Source organism: Phycodurus eques, chromosome 18, assembly GCF_024500275.1.
Source record: "Phycodurus eques isolate BA_2022a chromosome 18, UOR_Pequ_1.1, whole genome shotgun sequence".
Classification (NCBI taxonomy): Eukaryota; Metazoa; Chordata; class Actinopteri; order Syngnathiformes; family Syngnathidae; genus Phycodurus; species Phycodurus eques.
In genome coordinates, this window is record NC_084542.1 from 1,800,663 (window position 1) to 1,806,662 (window position 6,000).

The following is a 6,000-nucleotide window of genomic DNA, read 5'->3' on the forward strand; positions in this document are numbered from 1 at the left end:
TACAACACCGCTTGTCCTGTTTAGGGTCGCGGGGCGCTGGAGCCTATCCCAGCTAAGGCGGACTACACCCTGAACTGGTCGCCAGTCAGTCGCAGGGCACATATAGACACGGGCAACCATTGGCACTCACATTTACGCTGTCACTGAGAGGGAACTGAACCCACGCTGCCCGCACCAAAGTCAGGCGAGTGTACCACTGCACCATCAGTAACTACCATACAATATACTATACACACACACATATATATATATATATATATATATATATATATATATATATATATATATATATATATATATATATATATATATATATATATATATATATATATATATATATATATATATATATATATATATATTTTTTTTTTTTTTTTAGCGTAATAAAAGCTACTCCGGGTTTATCTATTTGTAACTGTGATGAAATCAATGCCTCACCAGCCACGATCGTCACCGCATGTCCCCGAAAGTGAATCTATTGATCAACTTAATCAAAGAACAACATTTGTGGCTTGTTTGCAACCAGGGGATTTTTTTGGGGGGGGGGGGGTAGATTTATGGAATGTGAACGTTGAGAAGAAAAGACCAATGATGTCATGGTCCTCTTATCACCATCCATCCATTTTCTGTACCGCTTTATCCTCACAAGGGTCACGAGCATGCCGGAGCCTATCCCAGCTATCTTCGGGCAAGAGGCAGGGTACACCCTGAACTGGTCGCCGGCCAATCGGAGGGCACATATAAACAAACAACCATTCGCGCACACATTCACACCTTGGGGCAATTTTTGAATCTTCAATCAACCTACCATGCCTGTTTTTGGGATGTGGGAGGAAACCGGAGTACCCGGCGGAGAAAGCCCACTCAGGCACGGGGAGAACATGCAAACCCCGCACAGGCGGATTTGAAACCCGGTCCTCAGAACTGTGAGGCAGATGTGCTAACCAGTCGCCCACCGTGCCGCCTGAATATTCAATATTTGAAGGTAAATCCTTCTTGTGATCAAATGCTTATATTAGCTATCCCTTCAATAGGGTTTCCCCGAAACTGTTAGCATAAACTGGCCCCCATGTATAGTATAAGAAAATAAATGGCAAGCAAGACAAGAGACTGAGTGTATCTATTCAGTGGAAAAGTGACACAAGAGGCAACATTGTTGTGATACGACTGAGCTCTGGAAGATGCTGCAGGACGCAAAGTGCAGAAGACAGTGGCTCACTGTGCTCCGTTTTTTTAAACACACGAGTTTGGACCACGTGACTAACATTGTAATGATATAAACACCTGAACCAGTGGGCCTTTTCGACGGTTGTCCAATATTGTACATTTTACTCAACCCGAACTGAACTGAACTGAACTGAAATTCTGCGGCACTTACGCGCATCGTTGGCCTCCATAATCCTTAAATGGAAGACGTTTGGGACGATCAGAACCCTTCCAAGAGCTGGCCGTCCGGCCAAACTGAGCAATTGGGTGAAAGAGCTTTGGTGAGAGAAGTAAAGAAGAACCCAAAGATCACTGTGGCTGAGCTCCAGAGATGCAGTCGGGAGATGGGAGAAAGTTCTCGAAAGTCAACCGTCACTGCAGCCCTCCACCAGTCGGGGCTTTATGGCCACACCTGCTCGGCACCTCTCACTGTGAGCAACTCGACGGAAGCCTCTCCTCAGCAACAAGACACATGAAAGCCCGCATGGAGTTTGCTCCAAAAAAAAAAAAAAACACCTGAAGGATTCCAAGATGGTGAGAAATAAGATTCTCTGGTCTGATGAGACTAGATAGAAATGGTTGGCCTTAATTCTAAGTGGCATTTGTGGAGAGAACCAGGCACTGCTCATCACCTGTCCAATACAGTCCCAACAGTGAAGCGTGGTGGTGGCAGCATCACGCTGTGGGGGTGTTTTTCAGCTGCCGGGACAGGGAGACTGGTTGAATTGAAGACAAGAGGAATGGGGCCAAGTACAGGGACATCCTGGATGAAAACCTTCTCCAGAATGCTCAGAACCTCAGACTGGGCCGAACGTTCACCTTCAAAAAAGACAATGACCCTAAGCACACAGCTAATATACCAAAGGAGTGGCTTCAGAACAACTCCGTGACTGTTCTCGAACGGCCCAGCCAGAGCCCTGACTTCAACCCAATTGAGCATCCCTGGAAAGACCTGAAAATGGCTGCCCACCAACGTTCGCCATCCAACCTGACAGAACTGGAGAGGATCTGCAAGGAGGAATGGCAGAGGATTGAAAATCATTCCCAAAAAGACTCATGGCTGTACGAGCTCAAAACGGTGCTTCTACTAAATACTGAGCAAAGGGTCTGAATATTTATGGCTGTGTGATATTTCAGTTTTTCCTTTTTCATAAATCTGCAAAATTCAGTGTTTTTCCTGTCAGCAGTGCCCGCATTTTAAATGTCAAAAAAAAATCGCCAACGATCAGGCTCATTTAAGCGTGGCTTGCCAAAAATCGCGATCATAATTCAAATTCATTGCGCAGTTTCAACGATTATTTCGTATTTTGCCTTTTATACAGGATTATTGAAACCCCTGTAAGAAAGTATTTGTACAATTGCATCCATGGCAATGACTAACCTCACTAAAGGTTTGCATGTTCTCCCCGTGCCTGCGTGGCTTTTCTCCGGGCACTCCGCTTTCCTCCCACATCCCAAAAACAAGCGTGGTAGGTTAGTCGACGACTCTAAATTGCCCGTAGGTGTGAATGCGAGAGCAAATGGTTGTTTGTTTGTACGAGCCCTGCGATGGGCTGGCCGCCAGTTCAGGGTGTACCCCGCCTCCCGCCCGAGGATAGCTGGGATAGGCTATCTATCCAATTATTTTGGAAAGTCATTTGGACAAAGATAAGCTTGTATGAACAGATCAATAATAATCGTCACCTTTCTTGTTGCAATTCCCAAATAAAAAGATCATCAGCTATGCTCTCATGTCAACCATTTGCTGATATCTAGGACGAGGATGTTTTGGAGAAATGTAAATTCTTGAGTAACACGGATTACTTGTTACATAAAGTTGAAGAACGTTGAGGATTACAGCTTTATCAGAGTTGCTGGCAGCTCTCATATAGCCTGAGAGATCGTGGGCCGAAAAGATGAAGCTGCTTTCCTGCCGCACGTTTCAATTTGCCCTTTGCAGACTGTGAAACAAAGAGTTTGGCTCTGTCGCGAGCGATGCAAGAACCAAATGAACTGCACGAGTCCGGATGTGACAGATGCATTCGGCGAGCGACCCCGGCTGGCAACGTTTCCACCAAGAGAGTGTGTTCTATAACGCTCGATCGCCGAAAGGACGAAACAAACCGCAGCAGAGGCGCTAAGACGAGAAGAATCTGGGAGAGCACGAATGAACTCAATAAAAAAAAGTTACTGTTGAGCAGGAGTATATTGGAATTCAGAACAATGACTCTCACCGCAATTCATTCTGAAAGAGAAATAATCCGTTCTTGGGTCAAACTGTTGGCATGATTTTGTCACTACATACGCAATTTCAAAGCATTCCCACCACTGCAATATTCATACGCATAACAATAAACAGTGTTGGGGAGTAATTCATGATTTTAAAAAATTCTGTAATTGTAATGGACCACAATTTTAGTTGCAGTTGAAAAACAGCTTCAAAAGCTCCGTTTTTGTTGTTGTTGTTTTTTCATATCACATCCTCTTTCCAAAGGCGACGCTTTGCGATTGGCTCCCTCTTGTCACGTGTCATTCTGCTGTATTCTCAAATATGACCACAAAACGCCACCTTGCAGTGCAATCTATTGGTCTGATTTTGAAAAGGTTAGACTCACAGTTCGACTTTTGAACCCATAAAAGAGCATTTGCCTTTGAACAGTTTCATATTTGTAATTTTGGACATTTCTATGGAACAGTCACCTTTCTGGGTGGTCATATTCTCTAAATTGTGCACATTTGTCATTAGGTCAACATGGTGTCATGTCCACATGCTGTATACGTACAATGTAACAAACACATTTTTAATATGGATCTCCATTTCATCTCAATACTGTACATAATTGAAAAACCACACAATGCTTTGGTATCAGTTTATGATTTCTGTAAATAACAAATGATTGTAACCTCATAATCTATGCTTTGAATCCACATTTGTAGAGGAAACATACGAAGGGTTCTGTTGATGCATTCATTCCAAATTATAAAAAAGTCATCAAAATGTAATCAAATCTAATTCGTTATCTTCATTTGAGAAAGTCATTAAAATAGTTGCATTGCTATTACATTTTCAAGGGACTAACTTGGAATTGTAACCAGCTATATTTCCTTACGTAATCTTCCCGCCACTGAATAAAACACTTAATTATGTCATTTAGGATCCAGTTGGCCATTGATGGTTTTTCTTTAGCGCGCAAACTACTTAAGAGACCAAATGAATAATAATAACAAATATTGCATCTATAATAAAATAAAAGTAGTGCACTTCATTGTGCCTCAATTGCTTCGGGGCGCAATTAATCAACCATCAATTCAACACGATGAACTCATTCTGAAAAACGATACATAAACCGATTATCATGCCCGGGCGTGACGGAGACAGTGCGGTTGTGTGTGTATGTGTGTGCGTGTGTCTGCCAGATGGATTGTTGAACTTTAGAAGTTCCACAGAGACCCCCCCCCCCCCCCCCCCCCCACAAAAAAAAATTAAATAAATAAATAAATACATTTCAAAAATGAACGGAACTCATGTTTTACAGAGTAGCGGCTGAAACAACGCCTAACAACTAAAAGGTGACAATTAAGAGCAAAAATGACCACAGAGAGGAGGTGGCAACTTCCTTTGCAAGAGAATGAAGACAGCCATTTCTGGGGGGGGGGGGGCTCCAACACTACATTTAGGGCATAACCCTTTCTTCCAGACTTTAACCTCGTTTCCTTGCATTGCCTGTCGTACGCAGCACAAGTGGAACGCAGCCCACAACAGCGAGGCGAGATGCCCGCGAGGTCGTGCCCTTCATATGACTCCATCAGGGATGCTGATGGTGCTGAAGAAGGCTTTTGGAGGTGGCAGGCATGGTAAACAACGGAGCCCACTTGTAGCAAGGAACCCCCCCCCCACCCCTGCAAAATGCATTACAGATCTGACTGATAGTTAAAATAACATATTGGTCCTTTTGGGGGTAAATATATATATATATAGTGGTTTCATCCACACGACTAATTAACTTTTAGCCACCCAACCAGAAAAAAAATGCTGTATATTTATCACACCACGCACATGGTGTATCACGTTGAAAGGAACCTTGCCAAAACAAAGAGTTCAGTAAAGCGAGCGCTGGTGAGAAGTATAGCCAATGTTACGAACAAACCAAAACAAAAACCAAAATCAGAAAGTCGACAGTTGAAGTCATTTCATTCGCTGTTACAGTCAGGAGTGAGCGACCAGCACGAGGTGAAATCAATAAAAATGATCAATCTTACCCGTTTCGAGTGCACTTAATCATCCGTAGCACGATATTCCATTTGGAATGACACAAGTGCGATAAAGGGCTGCTGCTGTGTTGCGGCCATCAAAACCGCTGCTCTCCTTGTCGTAGCCGCTGTGTGTGTGTGTGTGTGTGTGTGTGTGTGATGGCGTTCGTTAGCTCTTGCAGGGCCACAATGAAACTACTGCTGCCTTCGGGAACGGAGATTTTTCATAGTTGATGCAGAAAGATGTGGGGAGGGTGGGGGTGTGGAGGGAAGCACAGATTGATCAAATATACATACTATATTGAAAGACACAAGTGCATATGTGTTTCATACATTCTAGTTGTCAGAATGACGGTATAACGTGAAGTTTCACGGCAAACACATAGTGTTGTCATTATTGTTATTGTGAGCTAAATCGTGACTATTTTCGTCCGGAAACAGCATACAAGCTGCAAACATTGATCATGTCAATAAATTCAAATGGTTTTTTTTTGACGTTGTTCATTGCTTTTATTTCAGCTCAGGGTCTGTGGAATGCATTTTCGATTCAGAGTCCAGGGTTTA

The 6,000-nt window shown here is 43.2% G+C and overlaps 1 protein-coding gene across 6 annotated transcripts in view; it reads right to left on the reverse strand.

Moving 5' to 3' along the window:
- The window catches only part of LOC133417419 (tyrosine-protein kinase Fyn), a 64,509-nt gene extending 58,882 nt beyond the window's left edge, over positions 1-5,627 (reverse strand). For 3 of the 6 annotated variants that reach the window (XM_061705188.1, XM_061705186.1, XM_061705187.1), the window contains exon 1: positions 5,446-5,627. The gene's annotated coding sequence lies outside the window, so the exon portion shown is untranslated. The remainder of the gene's footprint in view (positions 1-5,445) is intronic. The other 3 variants (XM_061705192.1, XM_061705190.1, XM_061705193.1) reach the window with 2 other exon arrangements.
- Positions 5,628-6,000: the final 373 nt, after the last annotated feature.